This window comes from Camelus ferus, chromosome 2 (genome assembly GCF_009834535.1).
Source record: "Camelus ferus isolate YT-003-E chromosome 2, BCGSAC_Cfer_1.0, whole genome shotgun sequence".
Lineage (NCBI taxonomy): Eukaryota > Metazoa > Chordata > Mammalia > Artiodactyla > Camelidae > Camelus > Camelus ferus.
The window spans coordinates 114415644-114435630 of record NC_045697.1 but is presented as its reverse complement, the minus strand read 5'-3'; the positions used below and the strand labels follow the sequence as shown (position 1 = coordinate 114435630).

At 35.8% G+C, this 19987-nt stretch overlaps 1 protein-coding gene and 1 pseudogene across 2 annotated transcripts in view; both read right to left on the bottom strand.

Annotated features, from left to right (window-relative positions):
- FSTL5 (follistatin like 5) overlaps window positions 1–19987 on the bottom strand; it is a 667511-nt gene that overhangs the window by 174296 nt on the left and 473228 nt on the right. The window lies entirely within an intron of this gene.
- Window positions 18217–19749, bottom strand: LOC102511808 (annotated as a pseudogene).

The following is a 19987-nucleotide window of genomic DNA, read 5'->3' as shown; positions in this document are numbered from 1 at the left end:
TATTTCAATAAAGTTGTTATTAAAAATAAATTATGTATGGAGTACATAAAAATGAAAAATTAAATATATTAAAATAAAGCCATATATCACTTTGGCTAATGGAATCTTTATGAATATTAAAAAAATTTAGAAATCTAGAAAGAATGATCAATATGTTTCTCTAAAGAAGAAACACTGCATTACAAAACATTGTAAGCTTGAAAGATAATAACCCACAGACTATGTATGCAAAATGAAAAAACAAATCATCAGTGCATCTGAGTCCTAATTACATAGCAGCTATCACATGGAAGATACAGTTCTAAGTAATTCATACATATTGACATATTTGATCTTATAACAAACCAATGACAAGAGACTACTACAATCCTCCCATTTTAGAGCGGGGGATACTGAGAAGTCAAGTCATCTCCTTAGTTTCACTTGGCCCCTAGTTAGCAGAGCTAGGCTCAGACACCAGTAGGTTTCCTCCAGAGGCTGGGCTTTTAAGCCCCTACACACACTGCTGACCTTGTCAATCATGAACTGAAATAGGAATAAAGACAGGAAAGGAGAACAAAGAAGCAAGCAGAGAGAAAAATGCCCAAATCAAAGGAGGTCAAATATCCTGATAGGGCTGAAGACGAGAGGCTAGAAATACAGTGGAAATGCATGGGTAAAGGGAAGAAAAGTTGACAGATCTCCTGAGGTCAGAAAACAACAGCCTGTAAACTAGAGTCAAAAGTGGTGTCTTCACTGTCTCAGCAGCAGAGAATGAGGATGACCAGGAGGGTGCTGGTGCACCTGTCTTCTTAAGCTGTGATTTGCACATTTTCAGTATCTCTTACTATAGGTGTTATTTAAAGGTTTTTGTTCATATATTTGGTAATGATTAGGATGTACCCTCTAAGAATTGTTTATTATCTTTTCCAACTTTTAAGTTTTGAGTTTACTATTTTTCATGTTGATTCCCCAATTTTACTTTTAATGTATTACTCATCTTTTAATTTTTGTGTAGAACATTTTTGATTGGGATTTTTTTCATTCTTTATGTCAACTTTATGATTAGAAAACCCTTTTTCATTCTAATTTAATACATTTCCCAATACTTTCCCCTCATTTCCTTGCTGTTTCCTTACTGTTCCTTACTGTTGTAATTCCATCAAACCCTTTAACATTTCCTTTCAAATTTTTTTTAAGGAAGTGAGTATCCATCTTTACTTCTTTTTCTAAACTGTAACTAATTGTGTCAGCATCATTTGTTTAAGAAAACTTTCCCTCATCTGTTATTTTTTATCCCTGTATCTTTAAAATATTGTAGCATTCAGGGACTTAGCAATATCCACAAGCATGGCTCCAAAAATCTTCTCTATTGTGTTTCTGAATTTACCTGTATTCACAACATGTGCATTTCTGTTAAAAATGGCCCCCCTCTAACTGACACACACAGAATGATTATAATCAAGAAAAAAATTATTATGGGGCTGTTGAATCTAGGTCTCGAATGATGAAAATATTCTCTCCATCAAGAAAGTCAAAGAGAGGGTGAAGAGGAGGAGGGGCTGAAGAGAAAGGGAAACATCCTGTGTGTTCTGGCTGCCATATTATTTAGCTCAAGAAGAATATATTCTTAATAACTATCAAACAAAATAAAATTTCTCAATGTCATATTATAGAAGATTATGCATATCATGTTTCTGCAGCTCCCAGGGGGAGCTTTTGTGGACTTACAGGAAAAGCCTCATGACCTGGACAATGGGAGAGGATCTGGGGCTTAGACCCTAACAGGGACATTACCGTGTGACGCTAACATGTGATAACACCCCTGGCATCACCACAGGCTTCCGTGAAAAACCAGGTGCCTGGGTGAGCACTTAGGCAGTAGAACAGAGATTCCAAACAGAAAGGCCAGAGCCATCCCTCCAGTTAACACCAAGGCATGCCGTGGACACATAGCTGGGTCTCATAGGGTAATCAATTCAGGATGATTCAAGTTAAAAATATTTTGAAAAATCTCACGAGCCAAAAAGAATTCTTGATGACCTGAAGTGTAACAGTAAGATAACCAGTGTGTGTAAGATAGACAAGCACACGGGGGATGCGCACACGAGAAGGATCTGCCACAGGAACAGCTCAGGGGACCACATCAGAACAAAGATGAGCCCCTTTGCTGGATGAGAATAACTGGAAACGATCATCCAAACACAAAGTATATCTGATATTTGTAATTATGTTTATATTTTATGACAAACTGCACATTGGTCTTTCTAAAGTCTGTTTTCAAATAATTCTTTTTAAATAATCCTTAAGGCTGAAATAAACAAGTTTTCCACCGTTTTCCTATATGGCTACCTAGAAAGCACAGCCCTTCGCTATCTGCTATAATCAAGATCCCTTCACCCAGTGAAGTGAAAATTATCCAAGAATATAACCTTGAGAATGTTTATTAAAGTATCTTAATTTGCTATCTGTGTCATTCTGCAACAGGAAATCCCTTTAATTTAGATATTGTCTCAATCAGAATATTGTGTGATCACTTCTAACTTATATATCTTTCCATGTTTTTTCCTCTTTCTTCTAAGTGGAAGCAGAATCTTCCAGACTCAACTGCTTTCGATGAACAACTTTACAATCACCATTCCAGACAGCATTTCTGAATAAGTCATATTTTAATATTGCCTCCCCACTTTGAATAAAGCATGGATCTTTTCACTACACTTAAAGTAAAACTCGATAAATATTTATTGATCACTTAAATATGTCAGGCACTGTGATTAAGAATTTAAATAAATAATTAAACTTCATCCTTTAAACTATCTTTTTAAAATGCACTACTATTAGCCCCATGTTATATACAAGAAAACTGAAATATACTGATGTTACGTTTGGGGTCACCAATTACTATGGACTGAATGTTTGTGTACCCCACCTTCACAGTTCATCTGTTGAAATCCTGATGCCTGTGGGAGGTGATTAGGTTGTGAGGGTGAAGCCCCCAAGAATGGGTCAGTGCCCTTAGAAAAGAGACCCCACAGAGATCTCTCACCCATTCCATCATTTGAGAACACAGGAGAAGACTGGCTATGAGCCATAAGGTGAGGCCCTCACCCAGGACATTAACATGCTCATACCTTGATCTTGGACTTAGCCTCAGATCTGTGAGAAAGACATTTTTGTTGTTTATGTCACTAATGTGGTAGGATTTTGTCACAGCAGCCCAGCAGAATAAGACATCAGTCAAAGCAATGGTCTAAGATTGGCATCCAACCAGTCAGACTCTAGAACTGACCTGCTCTTGTGATATTACAATTACTAACCCATCTTCCTCTTTCCCAATTCTCCACTACTTTAGCGAAACATCAAAATCATCTGTTGAGTTTTTCTTTAACACAGATACATCAGTTCTACTCTTTACCTCCATCCTGATTCAGCATTTCTGATCTTTTACTCTTTGATTTTCTCAGCATTCTCCCAATCTTAAACAGATGAAATCAAATGTGTGATTGTGATGCTCAGCCACAGTGGAGAGTTATGGCCTTAGAACGGGCACTTCTGGAATTCAGGGGGCAAAATCTTGACTTACTCTGAACCCCTATTACACCTCTATAGTCTTGCTGCTAATAGACACTCCATAAATATTTCCTCAGTGATTAAATCTTTATAGGCCTCAACACTATTAAACAGTTGCCTCAGGGTGCTAATATCTGGAAAGTCAATAGGAAATACCTAAAATAATGTATTATATTGAGTTGATTGCTAATTTTATTTTCAAGACAGTACAGAAGGGAACTGTGAGGAAAAACAAGAAAATCATAGCACATTTCTAAAATTTTGAAAATTGTATGGCTAGTGCTAATTGACTGTAATATATTGTGTGAGAATAATAATCACAAGGTTTGACAACCTGTAGGTGATGAGCACTTTTCAGTCAGAATGTACAAGGCAGTGAACATCAGGTGTGATTACACCAGACTCCAACAGCTGAATTTCAGACCTGTATTTAACCACAGGCGTTTGTCACAATCTAAAAGATAAATTCTGTCTGTTACAATGTGGTCAATTTTAAATTTAAGTTTATTTTCCCATTTCATATTATGTTTGTACTCATGGTTCTAAATTACATGGTCCACATACTACTATACTTTGAATGAGGTTTTCTATGTAATATACATTGCTTTGATATACAGTGACATTAAAGTCATTTCCTTTCTAAGTTTGATTATGTCAGTATGCTTTTTACTTTGTAATATTGTGAAAACTATTTTCCTAGCTTTTTATGTGCACACAATATATGTTTATAAAATAGCAATAAAAGTAATTTAGGCAAGCTTCTAGTTACCGAAGTTGACAAAAGTACCATTATCTCAGAATGTATGTGACTTTCTAAAAATCCTGGAAGTTTCTCACTAACCTATCTAATTAGATATTTAATCTTTCATCAATAAATAGCACAGTGAAATATAAATTAAATATATAAATTGAATTTGATAGATACATTACTCTTAACACCTTTCTTTCCTAAAGTAAAAAATTTCATGTATCAATTCAAAGAAACACAGCAGAAAACGAAATGTACAGGAATTAAAATTCTTATTTCAAATTGGTAGCAAACAAAAAGTGAAGCAACTGCATTCTTTGGTAGAAAAACTAAAACCAAAAGTATGAAAATTCTATGTGACAATATTATTTGATGGTACATGTAATTAGTTAGATTAATTTTATTTCACTTAAGGAAACAATACTGTAAAAAATTTCTATTAACATGCATAATAAAAATACATAAAAATATCAGTCACTTTTACAGAACTATTATTCAGTGTTTTACATATGCGGAGTCAGACTTGCCATGAAGCTGATGGAATTTGTTTCCGAGCCCCTCATTTGTACAAGCCTTTCCAGGGACCTGAAAACAGTCCTAGAATGTGTTTATATGGTCAGTTATTTTTGTTAAATTTAGAAATATATTTATAATTGTGATTTTTTTCTTATTGTAATTAATATTTTATAATAATATAATAAAATAATACTTCTATGATAATACTTTAACTCACATATAGCTTATAGATACCCTCATGTGTGCAATACGTAAAAATATTCAATAAAAAATGTCACATATTTCAAAGTACATAGGTTCCCCTAAGTATACGTAGAAAATCCCACATCTCTTTCTTATTGCTTTAAATAGACAGGAACTGTATTTTTTAATTTAATGGAATAAAAATAAAACATTTAGATTTTAAGCTATATTTTGGCATATTTCAAAGGAGAACACATCTTTATTTTGGTTTCATCATGAAATATTAATAACATAATAACCAAAAATACCTGGAATCTTGGTAACCATGAATAATTAGTGATTTAATCACATGTATTACAGAGACCTGGTTCCATCTAAGGATAGACACATGGAAAGAGTGTCATACTTATCAAACCATAAGAAGAAGCTGGGAAATCTGCAAAATCACACTGCTGCTGAACCCATCAGAGTGCTGACTTTGAATGGCTACCATGAGGGTAAAATTTGAGGAACGCTGGCATGAGCCTCCAGACAGACAAGACACTGGCAATCCCTCACCTGTCCCAGAGCACTGGAAGTGTTAGGTAGTTAGATAAGTGGGGGCACCAGGCAGATAAAGTGGAGGAGAGGCAGCAGGGTCCAGAAGATGGTGTTATGCCCACCTTCAGCACAAAGGGGCTTTACTTCTAAATGAGGGCAAGCAGGAAACCAGTTAGAACTCAAAGGCTGCAACTGCTCGGTAGCAACAAGGACCTAACAGGACATGACCCAGGGCTCACTGTGATATAATTAGCATTGTGGTTTAGAACCCCCCATGAGTTTTTCTGTGTGCATCATGGGTAAGGACATGTGCAAATTGGGACGAGCATGACTAAGTATTCCAGGGGCAAGAGCTGTCAATCAGTCAAAAGATCACCACTAAGTGAGGGTAGAAGAGAAGGGGACAAACAAACACCATTGCTATCTACTCTTGGATCAGCCTGCCTCCCATTCTTGGAGGTGTACATCCTGTTTGCAAATAAAACCTTTAAAATCTTTTGCTACACAACGCTTCATCTCCCATGTGAATTCTTATCTTTTGGGTAAGTCAAGAACTGGGGCCTTTTCCTTCCCCCTTTTGGGTAACAGAAGGAGACAAGGTGGCCATGCAAACAGATACAAAAATATCAACTAACTCCTTAATGAACTGCTCAAAGCTGAGCACTCCCAGTTGGGAGAGTATGGAGTCCTGGGAGCACAGATGGTCGCAGCCCCTTCTCCATGGACCTCACTGTTTGCTTGTGAAAAAGCCTGGGGGCAGGAAAGAGTGGAGAAAGCCTCCCACAGTTGGTGTGTTCCTGTTGCCCTGGGATGGCACTGCTGAGGGAGAAAACAATTCTTACCTGGATGCTTTCCCCAGTGGAATAATGTCTTAAGATGCTGAAAATAAAGGGCAGTAAATCCTGTCACTTTCAGGGGGTTGAAAACTCACGGAGCTTGGGAAAAGGAGCGAGGCAAGACAACCTCCTAGATTCAGAAAATTAGAGATTTTTTTACACGGGAGCAGGGCAGGATCACCAAGGAAACTTGGCTCCAATGACTCAGAGACACGTGAGCTACCTAAGACTGATGCTAAATGAAGAAAATGTGGAAAGCCTCTTTGTTCCTCACCACCTGGAGTAACCAGGACCAAGAAACAAGCAACAGCAGACCAACCCCCAGCAGAGGGATAAGAGCACACAGGGACCAAGATGCAGGGTCACAGGGAACATCTACAACTCAAGGTGGACCAAGCACATTCCAGAATAAAACTCAGATAGTCTATCAGTCTAGCTCCCGCCCTAACCACAAGGTGACACTGAAGGAACCTGAGGTTGGCCATGCATGGCAGGTAATTGAAACTACCAGCAAAACAGAAACACAGCTCAGCTCCTCAATGAAAGCCTAGCAGGAAAAGAGGCATGCCTATTTCCAGCCTTAAACATTATTTACTTAGGCTTCTGACCCCCTACATGGAATATGTAGATTTCAACTAAAAGTTATGAGACCTATGAAATGGAAAGAAAAAAGAATCCACTGTTGAAAGATAAAACAAATAATAGAAGTGAAAATCAGACAGGGGATATAAAATCACTATGATTAATACATCACAAGCTCCAGTGAAAAGACTTGAAGACATTCATGAATAGATGGGTCATTTCAGCAGAGAAATGGAAACAATAAGAAAATGTCAAAGAGCAGGCTAGGAATAAATTTAAACACATGCCCAGCAAAGGGGATGAAGAATGTCTTTGACAGGCTCATCAGTAGGCCTGACACATTCAAGGAAAGCCTTGGTGGACTTGAATATAGGTCAACAGACATTACTCAAATGAAAACAAAAGAGGAAATTCTTGGAAAATTTTAATAATTTAAATTTAAAAGAACAGAGAGCTGTATGCCCATATCAGTCTGAAATATATTTAATTGAAGTCCCAGAAGGAAAAAGAAAGTAAAAGAATGAGGAAAAAAATATTGCAAAATGAATGGTCAAGAATTTTCAACAAATAATGAATTAAAAAACAACCTAGAAATAAATTCATACTGCTAAAGGCCAAAGATGAAGGGAAGCATTAAACTCTGTCAGAGAAAAGTACATGATCATCTTTAGGAAATGGGGTGTCTCCCAGGTGTTTGAGACCAGGTGGAACCAGAATAAAGTTATCAACGTGCCTAAAAAAATGATGTATAATTTAGAGGAGTGAATGATCCGCCAAAGGGGTTAAGAGAAATCAGAGAAGGGAGGTAACAAGGTCAGTTATCCCGTGTAAAGTATGCTTTTCCTGGCTAGAAGTTGGATCACCCAGTCATATATAGTACAAATCAATGAATCAATCAATTAACTGTATGAACATATATAAATAACAAATAAATACAATTTAAAATCAGATTCTGATGCTATTATATATTCAAATGATAAAACAAAATATGTCTTGGTATTTGTACTCAAATAATATTCATTTCTGATGATTTTTTTTTAATGGAAGTATAGTCAGTTTACAATGTATCAATTTCTGGTGTACAGCACAATGTTTCAGTCAGACATATACATACATATATCCCTTTTCATATTCTTTTTCATTATAGGTTACTACAAGATATTGAATACAGTTCCCTGTGCTAAACAGTATAAGCTTGTTGTTTATCTATTTTATATCTAGTAGTATCTGCAAATCTCAAACTCCCAATTTATCCTTCCCCACTCCCTTTTGATTTGCTTTTCAATAACATTTGCTTCTTTCTTTCAATGTAATTTCAATAATTACCTTTCCAATATCTTAGGTTGATTTTAATATTCTACTAAGTTGAGCTTAATATTCATTGACAGATATTTTAAATTTCATAGATTAAACTGACAAATAATACTATGCAAAATGCACCCAACTTTACTACTGTGAATCATGTCTTGAATCAGAAGAGCTCTGGGACCCTGAAGGAAGCAAGCACATCAGTCAAGCACTAATCCAGAGGCAGGAACCATGTGGTACCTTGAATGTGGACATTTTAATTAAAAGTATTAACTATAACAGGGAATTGTCTGCTAAAGAGTAAAGGGTCCTATAAAAAATATAGGAATAACAGATAAAATAACAACCAGATCTCCTAGAGATGAGATCATGAACCACAGGGAGAGACTCATTTCCTGAAGTGTGGAGAACACCCAGACCTCTTTTTAGAGGGTGGGTATATCTATGGCTCATGAGAGAGTGGAGAAGTTCACCGAGGCCAAAGCCTCCCAGGGAGTACAGGAAGAAATTTTTAATAGGAGGTACCCTGCTGGAAAATCCCCACTAAGAAGCCACTGTGGAGTTGCTGGAGAAATCTTCCCCCGGGGACTACTCTGAGCTGCTTATAAGTCAGGTACTTCTGGAGTCAAGGGACTGGAGGAGCTGTGCCCTCTGCTGAGCTTGGAAGTTGACATGGTGCAGGAGCCTGCCTAGGAAAACACAGCAGACTTGGAAGAGAAACCCCTTTCTTACTCTAGTGTCTCTCTGGTACTCTCTACTAACAAAGCATGCCATCTGCCACAGGAGAAACATCTACAGGGTCCAAATATATTATTTCAGAGCAGTCATTTAAGGGTGGTTTGCAGCAGAGAGGCAATGCACTGATAACAAGTATATTACATTTTAATGTCTCTCAAGAAAAATGCATCTGGAAAAAAAATGGTCAGCTATCTGGTCTAGTGTGAGCCACACATTTTGCACTACACATACTTTTTTTTTTTTACCAGTAATAAGGGGAAAGAAAGAGACAACACAGAGAAAAACATTCAAAAGCATCCCAGAGCTGGTTATGTCAGTGTTTTCAATTTGTGAAATCTCATCAAGCTGTAAAGTTAAGTTTTATGCACTTGTCTTATCATTTATATATTTCAATAAAGACTTTTAGAGTAAAGCATATATGTGGCAAAGTTTAATTTTTGATTATGTAGCACTCCATAGAATTCATGTATTTAGCTATTGGCACATGGATTTCTTTATATTTCAATTGCCAATTCAACAGCAAGGACTCTGAATTGAACATAATTGTATTTCCAGGCTCTCAATAAAGATTTTTTTTTTAAATTGAAGTATGAGTGTATTTTGGAAGGAAAGACATGTCAATCATGCAAAATATGTGTTTTCTTTGACTTCTTAGAGGTTCCTAGTTTGCCTCTAACTGAAAGTTATAGTCATTATAAATGCCATCAGGAAGCTAGTAATTATTGTATGGTAATTATTTTATAGTAAAAAACCAAATAACCCTCATGACATTCCCCATGTTATTTTATTTTAAACTGAAGTATTTTTGACTTACAATATATTAGTTCTGGTGTACAGCATGGAAATTTTATATTTTTATAGATTATACTGCATACAAAGCTATTATAAAATAGTGACTATTTTCCTTGTGCTATCCATTAGGTCTTTTTGTATCTTGTTTTATGCATAGTAGCTTGTATTCCATAATCCTCTATAATAGCTTTGCCCCACCCCACACCCCTCTCTCCTGACAACCAACAGTCCATTCTCTGTATCTGTGAGTCTGTTTCTGCTTTGTTATACCTGTTCCTTTGTCTTATCATTATTATTATTTTTTAGATTATGTAATAGAAAAGAACAAATCTGACTCCACATTAGATCTGTTCCTTTGGCTTTAACCCTGCGCCCTATTTTCTAGGCTTGGTCTTGCTAGCTCTGCACTCACGTAAAGATAACAAGTTGCAGAATAGAGAATAACATTTGTTTTGTTGGAGGTTTACAGGGGCACCATGACCTGACCCATGCAGACAGCTGCAAGAACAAAGGATTCCAAGAACAGAAATTCCTACACCAAGAAGTTTGTAACAACCAAACCTCCTCCCTTTTTCAGTATAAAAGGAGCATGAATTGTGACTTGAGGAAGATTGTTCTCCAGGACACTAGTCCCCCATCGTCTCAGTCTGCTGGCTTTCTGAATAAAGTCACTATTCTTTGCCCCAGTGCCTCATCTCCAGATTTATTAGCCTGTTGTGTGGCAAACAGAATGAGTTTGGACTCAGTGAGGCAACCTCGTGTCCTAAAATTATCATCTCTAAAAGAGAGATATTAGTGATAAAGACCATGTGACAAAGCTAAATAATTTATTTCGTCAAAAGTATTTACAAATGTGTCTGCCACAGTACAGTTGTAATATAAAGGCTTATATTGTTTTTTTTTGTTACAATAATTTTAAATAGTTCAACAATTGTAGCTTAAGGCTGAGATTTGCATATGTTACCCACTATATATAAAAATAGATCAAAAAAACTTTTTTTAATTTAAAAAAAGATTGAGTATTGAAGGTTTAATATGCTTGGAGTTACTTAAGTTTAAAGAGCACATTTTCTTAGTATCTTTTCAACTGTAAAGTACAAGATTTGTTCCCCATGTAACTTTTCTGGAACATATCTGGTCTGTGAACTGACTGCCAGAGTAAGTACATAGAATACAGAAAACACAATGAAGTCTGAAGGTCATGTATGAAATATTCATATTCTGAGAAGACTTTGATTGAAACAAACATGATAAAGTATGCAAAACATGAATTCCTAATGCAGTTCAATTATATTTCATGTCATTGACTAATTAATACAATCATGTTTATGTTTTACTTTTTAATGCTTACAACACTATACCTATATTACATTCCCAAATTCTTTTATGCTGAGAGAAAGATAGTATTTGAGCATTTACATTTTAAAAATGAGATGGGCTTATCATGGATTATTGCTATTTAAATACTTGTACTTCCAATTTATTTGAACTCCCTGAAGAGGGAACCTCACAGGGTAGCTTTATATTAGTTAGGACCAATCTCTTCAGTCATATTTGATACTCTTGTTTAATAATTATTTTATCCCAAATTAATTAATAAAATTAGTAGACTATTAAAGCTTAATTATCCTGTAGGGCTTCTGTTAAACTGCTCAGTGTTGTTCTGTATGCACCCTAAGATCTGACGTTAACAATTATGTGATTCTGAGAAAGTAAGTTGAGCTCCTTGAACCTGCTTCCTCATCTTGAAAATAAGGTTAATAAAACTTGATTAAATAAGTTTGGGGCCAATTAATCTTCTGCTATATTACCTACTGCAAAATAGCCATTCATTAAATCAGAAGTAATTTGGAAGTAATTTAGCAGAGTGGCAAAAGCAAGGATTTTGAAATCAGAACCTTGGAAAGGATTTGGATTCTATTATGTACTTGCTGTGTATGTTTCACAAGTTAACTGCTTTCATTGATTACTAAGAATAAAAATGTTTATGTTGCATGAAACATGCACATGAAGTCTCTGGTAAATTGCAAGCAATCAGTATCATCGGCATTTCTAATTATATTCCAACTATCTGTTCTCATCAATAAATCTTCCACCTATACTCAGATAGAAAACCATTCCTATATTTTATCCATTATACTATACACTATATTTAAAATAATTTTATTCTCAAGAATTAAGTATTCACAATCATTAAAAATTCATCAATCCCTCCTCATCATTTGGTGGATAATAGCACCAAAAACAGTGAAGTAAAGGAGAGCCTCAATTTAAATATATGACTACAATCAGGTGTCTATTATTATCCTTTACAAACTCTCAGAGAGGTTCACTGAGATGATAGAAACTGTAATCAGCTGTAGATGAAGAAGGTCACCTTCGCTATCCGTAAACAAAGGATGTTGTGGCCATCAAGCTATAAACCACTGTGGCCACCTTGTTTGTGCATCCTGAGGGGACTCAGGATGGAGAAGATGGAACGCTGGCCCTAGATGGTTAAGGTACATATCAAAGGAATGATTTCAATGAGCCCAGACTTTTGCGTCTTCCCATAGATAGAAAAGTGGTAAATTCATTAACTTGAGGTGTCTGGTTCTCTGTAATGAACAGTAATCTTTGGATGTTTTGATTACCTGGTTTTTGTTGGGAAAATTCCTATATCTCATGGCTCCTCCCTTAACTCTTTGGAGGAGTCCCTCAGAGTGATCTGAGAGGCTGTCTCCCGTGCTTGAGTCCTCAAGATATCCACTGAATAAAACAATTCTCAAAGTTCACGTTGTGCCCGCCCCTCCCCACCCCCAGGTGACACAATCAAAAAGGCTCAGGTGAAATAAATAAATACAAGATTAAAAATAAATAATAGCAGAGAAAAGCCTCCTGAATAATTAGGAATTTATGTATTCTCATCCTCCAGATTCACATACAAAGGCTACGTAACAAAAAAGAGTGAGTTTTTCAGGGAACTATATTCCACATCTTGTAGTAACCTATAATGAAAAATAATCTGAAAAGGAATATATGTGTGTATATGTATGACTGAAACATGATGCCGGTCACCAGAAATTGATGCAACATTGTCTGACTTTACTTCATTAAAGTGCATTTTTCAAATGTTATAACTATATCTAAGAAAAGACTCTAATGTTTTTGCCTCTTTAAATATCAAAATCTTTAAACATGAAAAATATTTAAAGAGTTATACACCTCTTTGTTATTGCATAAAAAATTATCATTGTTTCATTGAAGGTTATCACCCCCGTCACACAGAAATGTTTAAAGTGACAATGAGATTGAATTACCCTCATTAGATCAAATAAACATTAAAATCAAATGTGTTCTCCATTTCTTCCAGTGCTTCTATAATTTACACTGTCATTATGCTTCTGGTACCATCAACATTTTCCATAATTGCATGTATATAAAGTTTGTAACAGGCTGTTGTAGCAATACATTTAAAAAATGTACCAGACTTAGTTTTCCTTCTGTCAAAGTTATTTTATTACGCCACACCTTTTGAAATTGTTTGGATTCTATCTGCTACTTAGCAATCACATTCTCTTAATAATGCTCTTGGTAATCTGACTTTAAAAGAGCAACATATTCTTTTTCTTTCCTAAAGTGTATCTTCAGACTTTACTATTAGAAAGTGTGGAGAGAACTATGTCAGACACTTACAACTCTGATCTCGTATAAAAGTTTATCATCTTCATTTTACAGTGAAGAGGCTTTAAATCTCAGTCCAGATCTCTCAGCAGGTGAAGGGTACAAAGGCAAAGACCCTGGCCTTCACACACATCATTTTGCCTCCCTACTGCCTGGCCTAACTTGCCTTAGCTCGATACTCAAAGTCATGATTATGAACAAAATGTACTTCGTCAAAGTAATTTTGTCCTTTTTCATTCATCATTTTATAAATATTATAGATATGAATTTTTGTTTCCCAATACTTCCTATAATTTACTTCTTTCATTTTATTTCTAATCCACAGGTAATAAACCCCAAGGTTGTATTTGTGAAGTCTTTGCCAAGATCACTACGTATTCATTACTATTTATAATTTACATTTGCAGGGCAAAAATATACATTCAGGAATATACATAAACATGTTTTAAAGCTATCTATACATCGTCTTACATGTTTGATATTTCTTCAGGATAGACCACCTGATATTTGAGAAATAAAGTTTGCATTACTACAGTCCGACAAAACCCTTAGGCTAAATTAGTTTGCTTTTGGTTGTTGCAGTCATGGACACTAGACTGTAGCACACTGCTATAGAAACAGAGCCTGGCATGTCTTATGCTTTATAAATCCAACCAAAGCTTATATTCATCTTGTCAGCTCCCTGACACAACGTTCACAAAACTTTAAACAAAATTTTTTCTCAAGTCTCACTCATTAATCTATCATGAAAGTTATGGAAACTTTTAATCTACTTTATAAATAAAATGTGTGAATTCTTGTCTCTTCTCTCCCCTCATTTAAAACATACCCCTTTTTCAAATATAATCTGAACATCACTTGCATCAGAATCCCAACGAGTGCTTGTCTAAAAATATAGATTCCGACTTCTAGAGCATGTTATTTACTAGATTGTGAAAGGGGACAGAACACTGCACACTTAAAATCTCCTGAGATGATTTTTAACATGTATTAATATTTGAGACCCACTATGCTCCTACTTTTGGGCCTTTCTCAGTGGAAGAGATAAAGCTCTCCCTCATTTCCAAGAATGAAATATTTAGTTTCCTTAACCATATTACCTCACACTTTCCCTTGTCATTCTTTCTAAAATATCCTCTTTTATCTCAAGTTATCTACAAAGCTAGTAACACTTCTCCTTTTGTTTACAAATAATTCTGATTTCTCCTAATAAAAATGAACCTGATCCAGCTGCACTGCCTGACATTTCAGCCCCAATATAGCTAATTTTTGCCTTGACCAATCTTCTTGAAATAAAAATTTACACCTGTAATATCTTCTATCAAATGCTGCTGATAATTTTTACATCTATGTAGCATAGTTCATGTTGGTATTATCATATATTTCTTGGCTAAGCCTCATTTCCAAACTTTAACAACTGTCCTTATTGATAGAAGAGTGAACATAAGAATCAATTTGGAAATCTGGAATTGTGTAGGGCATAAGCACACGGGTGTGAGAACTGTTACAAAACTCATCATACACAGAGCCTCGGGCCATTGGCACATTGCTCCTTTGGCTTGGAGACCAACAATGGATGGTAGAAAATGAGAGAATGTTGCTGACTGTAGGAAAAAAAAATACATTATCGGCACACAATGTTCATGTCAAGCCCTTCCTATCATGACATTTTTTACTCTAGAAGCATTAGGTTAAAAATTAGCCACATGATTCAGTAGTGCAGACGGGATATTAGGTTTGTTGACCCTGCCTTCTCCACTTTCTTTGCCTGAAATACTTCCATGATGTCAGAAGTGCAGGAACTGTGATAAAGGAAGGCAAGGAGTGAGGGAAGAAGCCACCTGGCTCCAGATGCCACAGTTGACCAATCTCACTCTAGCTTGCCCAATCTTGACTTCTGTTACGACAGGCAATCACCTCCTTATGTATTCAAGACATTATTTTTTTTAGTTTTCTGTTACTAGTAAGCATATTCAGTCCCCAGTTAAGACAAAGATGATGCATCAGTTAGGGGCAACTTCCAATTTATTTTTTAATTGTTTTGATCATAACTCCAGTGTTGTTCAAGCATTTTCAGTGCACCTCCTTCCTCCATTTTCTCAGACATTCAGTTCACACCAAAATCCACACCTGGACATTCTAGCCTTGTGCAAACATAGACCCCGAATGTCAACAGATGTCATCAAAATCTGGCCTCTTATTGGCTCTATCTCTCTGTTCTAATCTTTTATGTGATGCTTTCAGGCTGATTCTATACACACAATGTCTCATTGTATGAGATTCTAGCAGTATTTCTTTATAAACCTAAAGTGAGCAGAAAGAGCTTGACAAACTGATCATTTCATCAGAAAACTTGGGATTGATGATGACTTTGTTTTGATGGATTGACTGGATTATGCATGCTCCTCTGGAGCTGGGGGTGAGGTCAACCTCATTCAAACCCACAGACACAGAATAATAGATGCTTAATTTTAAGAAAATCAAGAAAAGCTGGACAGGCAAAATTGAGAAGACAAAAGAAAATCTTTCCTCACTGCGACTGCCTTAATTTTGACTTTTTGTATTTTCCTGAAATTAATATCAACTCTTTCTTAAATCCCCTGTTTTCAGCACTTCAATAATACATGCCATCCCACATTGTCTCAGTTGCGTCCTCTAACCAACTGTCTTGTCTTCCAGCATCTAAGTTCCTTTAATATCTTCCATTCTGGACTATGCTTGAATAGGGGTAACTGAATAGAATTTTTCCACTACTGCCCAAGGCAGGAGACTCTGGAATTGGAGTCTGATCAAGTTATGTGCCTACTACAATAAGATTGAACACCCTTCAAAGGAAGAAAAAAATAATCCAGATTATCTATACTATTTTGTTCTTCTTGTCCAATATCCAATTAAAAATCAACCATATAGGCAAGCAGGAAAATTTCACCAAAGTCAAGAGAAAGAAAAAAAAGCACTCAATAAAAACTGACCATTAGATGACTTAGCTGTTGCAGTAAGTAAACAAGGACTTTAAATAGGATATTATAAATAGTATTAAGAACTTGATTAAAAAAATACAAATAAGGATTAAAGAGATTTCAGCTACAAACTATATAAAATGTAGTATATAGCCTATATATAATAATGTATACTATTATCTATTATATTATATACTTAATATATAAATATATATCACAATATATAACATACTTATATATTATACATTAAATATTGTGTACATTATATATCCAAATTAAAAATTTTACAGCTGAAAAGTCAATAAATAAAATTAAATATCATTGAATGTATTTAGCACCATGATGATGATGGCATTAGAAAGTGTCAGTAAACTTGACCATAGATAAACAGAATTTATGCTATCTGAAAGATAAAGAGAAAAGTATTAAGGAAAAGCTAACAAAGTCTTGGAGACCTATGAAAAACTATCAATGTTAAAATATATTCTGTTGTACCACCAAAGGAAGTAAGAGAGAAAATATGTCTAGAAAAAATACTTAATTATTAGCCCACATTTGGAAGATATCAACCTATGGCTCCAAGACACTTAACAATACTGAGATTGGGAAACTCCAAGGAAATTATTACCTAGACATATCATAGTCAAACTACTGAAATTAAAAGATAAAAGGAAAATATTTAAAGCAGGCTGAGGATAAAAAATTACATGTCACCTCTAGTGAGAAATAATGGGGCTGATGACATAAGCATTGCTACTCCAGCTTCCTTTGGGTTTCCACTTGCACGGACTACCTTTTCCCATCTTCTCACTTTCAGTCTGTGTGTATTTTTATATCTGAAACAAGTCTCTCATAAAAAGCATACAGATAAGTCTTACTTTTGTATCCACTCAGCCTTTCTATGCCTTTTGATTGGAGGAGGTAGTTTTATCCTTGAAAACTGAACAATGTAATCTACTAAATTAACAGAATAGTACAATCACCTTAACAGATGAGAACAAAACATTTGACAATTTTCGACTCTAATTCATGATAAAATTCATGATGTATTAAAGCAGAAGATAACAGCTTCAATCAAATAAGGAGTATCTTGGCTATGTCAATATACCATGGCCAAATTTGCTTTATCCAGGAAACCAACATTGGTGTATATTATAAAAATCAACTAACTACAGTAAAAGATTAAAAGAGAAAATTCTCAAGACCATTCCAGAAACTCAGAAGATATACCACATGGGATAGAAAAGAATCATTGATGAGAATGACTTTTTTTAGCACACTCAGAATGAAATAAGCATCCTTTGTCTGCCAACAGACAATGCAAAACACCTAGAATAAACATCATACTTAAGGGTCAAACTCCAAAAGGCTCCTTTTGAGATCTGTAAGAAGAGGAAAATTCCCATTTTCACCACTTCATTCAAGATTGCACTGGAGTTTTGAGGAGCTTCTTAAAAAGAAATAAATGCTGAGAGATAGGAAATAAAAGAACAATGTCAGGGTTCAACAATCTCAGGGCAAAATAATGGAGAAGTTTCAACAAAGTGTCAAGTAAGAATGCATCTAACTAATGCACTTATGTCTTCAATAGGGGAGATATTTATATCAGCAACTAAAGATTTATTTGTTTAGATTTATGAATAGATTTCTGAGGTAGAAAATCTCAGTCTCATCCTAGTTTTATTTCTAGAGTTTTCTAATATCCTCAAAAGACATATCAAGCACAAGAAGGAGTAGTTAAAATTATGTTTAAATACACACAGTTGTACTTTGGGTTATATCTAGCACTGATTTTTTTTTCTTTTTGCACACTGGTTAAGACTTTATTTAAAAATTAGCAAATGATACTTTAGAAACATTGATGTGTAAATTTCTAAAATGCATCTTTAATTTAGCTGGCAAAGACCACATTTAGATATAAGTATGAGTTTAGTCTTCCATGTAAAAACCGGATACTAAACTTTAAAAAAAAAACAAAAAAAGAAAGAAAGAGAAAAAAAAAAGCTTCCTATTATTTGAAAATACCAGTTTAAGTAGAGGATTGTAAAAATGCATAGATCTTTAATAAAAGCACTGTCTGTTCAAGAGTACTCCCCTTTCACAGTATTCCTTTGACTTTATATGTGAGTTAGGGTTATGCTGTAGAAGTTAACAGTTACAGCACTAGATGGCAACTATTTAGGGAAGAGGCAGAAAAAGGAAAAAGGAATGTATGTAAGGCAATATCCCTTTTAGGTATAATAAGCATAATAATGTTTTAGGAAGACAAGATAAAAATTGCTCAAGGCTAGCTGGGTTCTCACTGAATTAAAACAATAGGCTAAATACTGAGCTTCTCTATGTGAAACTGAGCATCAGTGCCTTGGTCGCCATATTGGTAATCTTTGGGGTAGACATCTTGGTATTTTCCATGTTATTCATTTGCGTATTCTGCCTGGTAATCATTACCACTGATTTCCTACCCTTTTGTTCCTGTTCCTTGGCTTCCATTGTGAATGACAGGTTCTGTGGGAGCAGCACAGTATTTGAGATCATATACTTGCTGCCCAAGCTTTACACACTCATTCCTTTCTGGGAAGTGATTTTGTTGGTACCCATCTGTAGAGAAATTCTCGAGCTGCCCACTGGTTGTAATGTTAGATTCTGATCATAGTTGTCTCTTGGGGTACCCAGTGCTAACACTCCTGCCTGGCTGGCTCCTTTTTTGGCCTCTATCTGCATGCTAATCATGGCCTGATCAGAAAAGATATGTCAGTTTGCATTTGGGGATCATAAAGATGCTTCCCAATTCCATAGGCTATCATGCCTGCTTGGCTTTGAACATCTGTTGGTTCCCATTGGCAAACCGACCATACTTTGGCCAACTTTTAATTTTCCTTCATCAAAACATCTTTATTTTTCTACATACTTAACTCCAATGTCAATGGTTGCATGTAATCCTTTTGTTTTAGCCAGATCTGCTAGGACCACCAGGATACTCTGAACCTGAGTTATGTTTCCATTCTCAAAAAGATCATTTGCTCCAAATATGTCATGTGGCTTCATACCATAAGCCTGAATAGCTTTAATAAAATTGCCAGTATTCTCCAACTGAGGCTAGTTTACTGAGGACTCATTGACCATCTTCACTGAGCCTGGCTGTGGCTTGGTCATGAGCTCTCAGAGGATGATGCCATCCTTTAAGCCCAGCTGAAAGTTAATGCCAAAGCTCATGCCTGTCACCTCCTCTACCCAACTGTGAAGATCTTCTTCTGCCTGATGATTATACTTAGAAGCAGATTTTCTTGACCTTGGCAGAGAGCCCATAGGAAGGGCCCTTGTTGAAGTGGGTCATGATGGTTGGGGCAGCTGGAAGACACTAAGCTCGGGTCCTGGGGTTCCTTGCCCTCAGCTTCCTGGCTCCTGGCCCCAAGGAGTGGCCACACTGCAAGATGCTCTTAGCTTACTCTCCAGGGTGGCCAGGAGTCACCCCGATGCTGTGGCAGGACACAGACAGTGCCTTGGCTACTCAGTCTGACGAGGTCCCTGGTACTGATTTTTTTAAATTAATGTCCACACAATGTCCCTGGTAC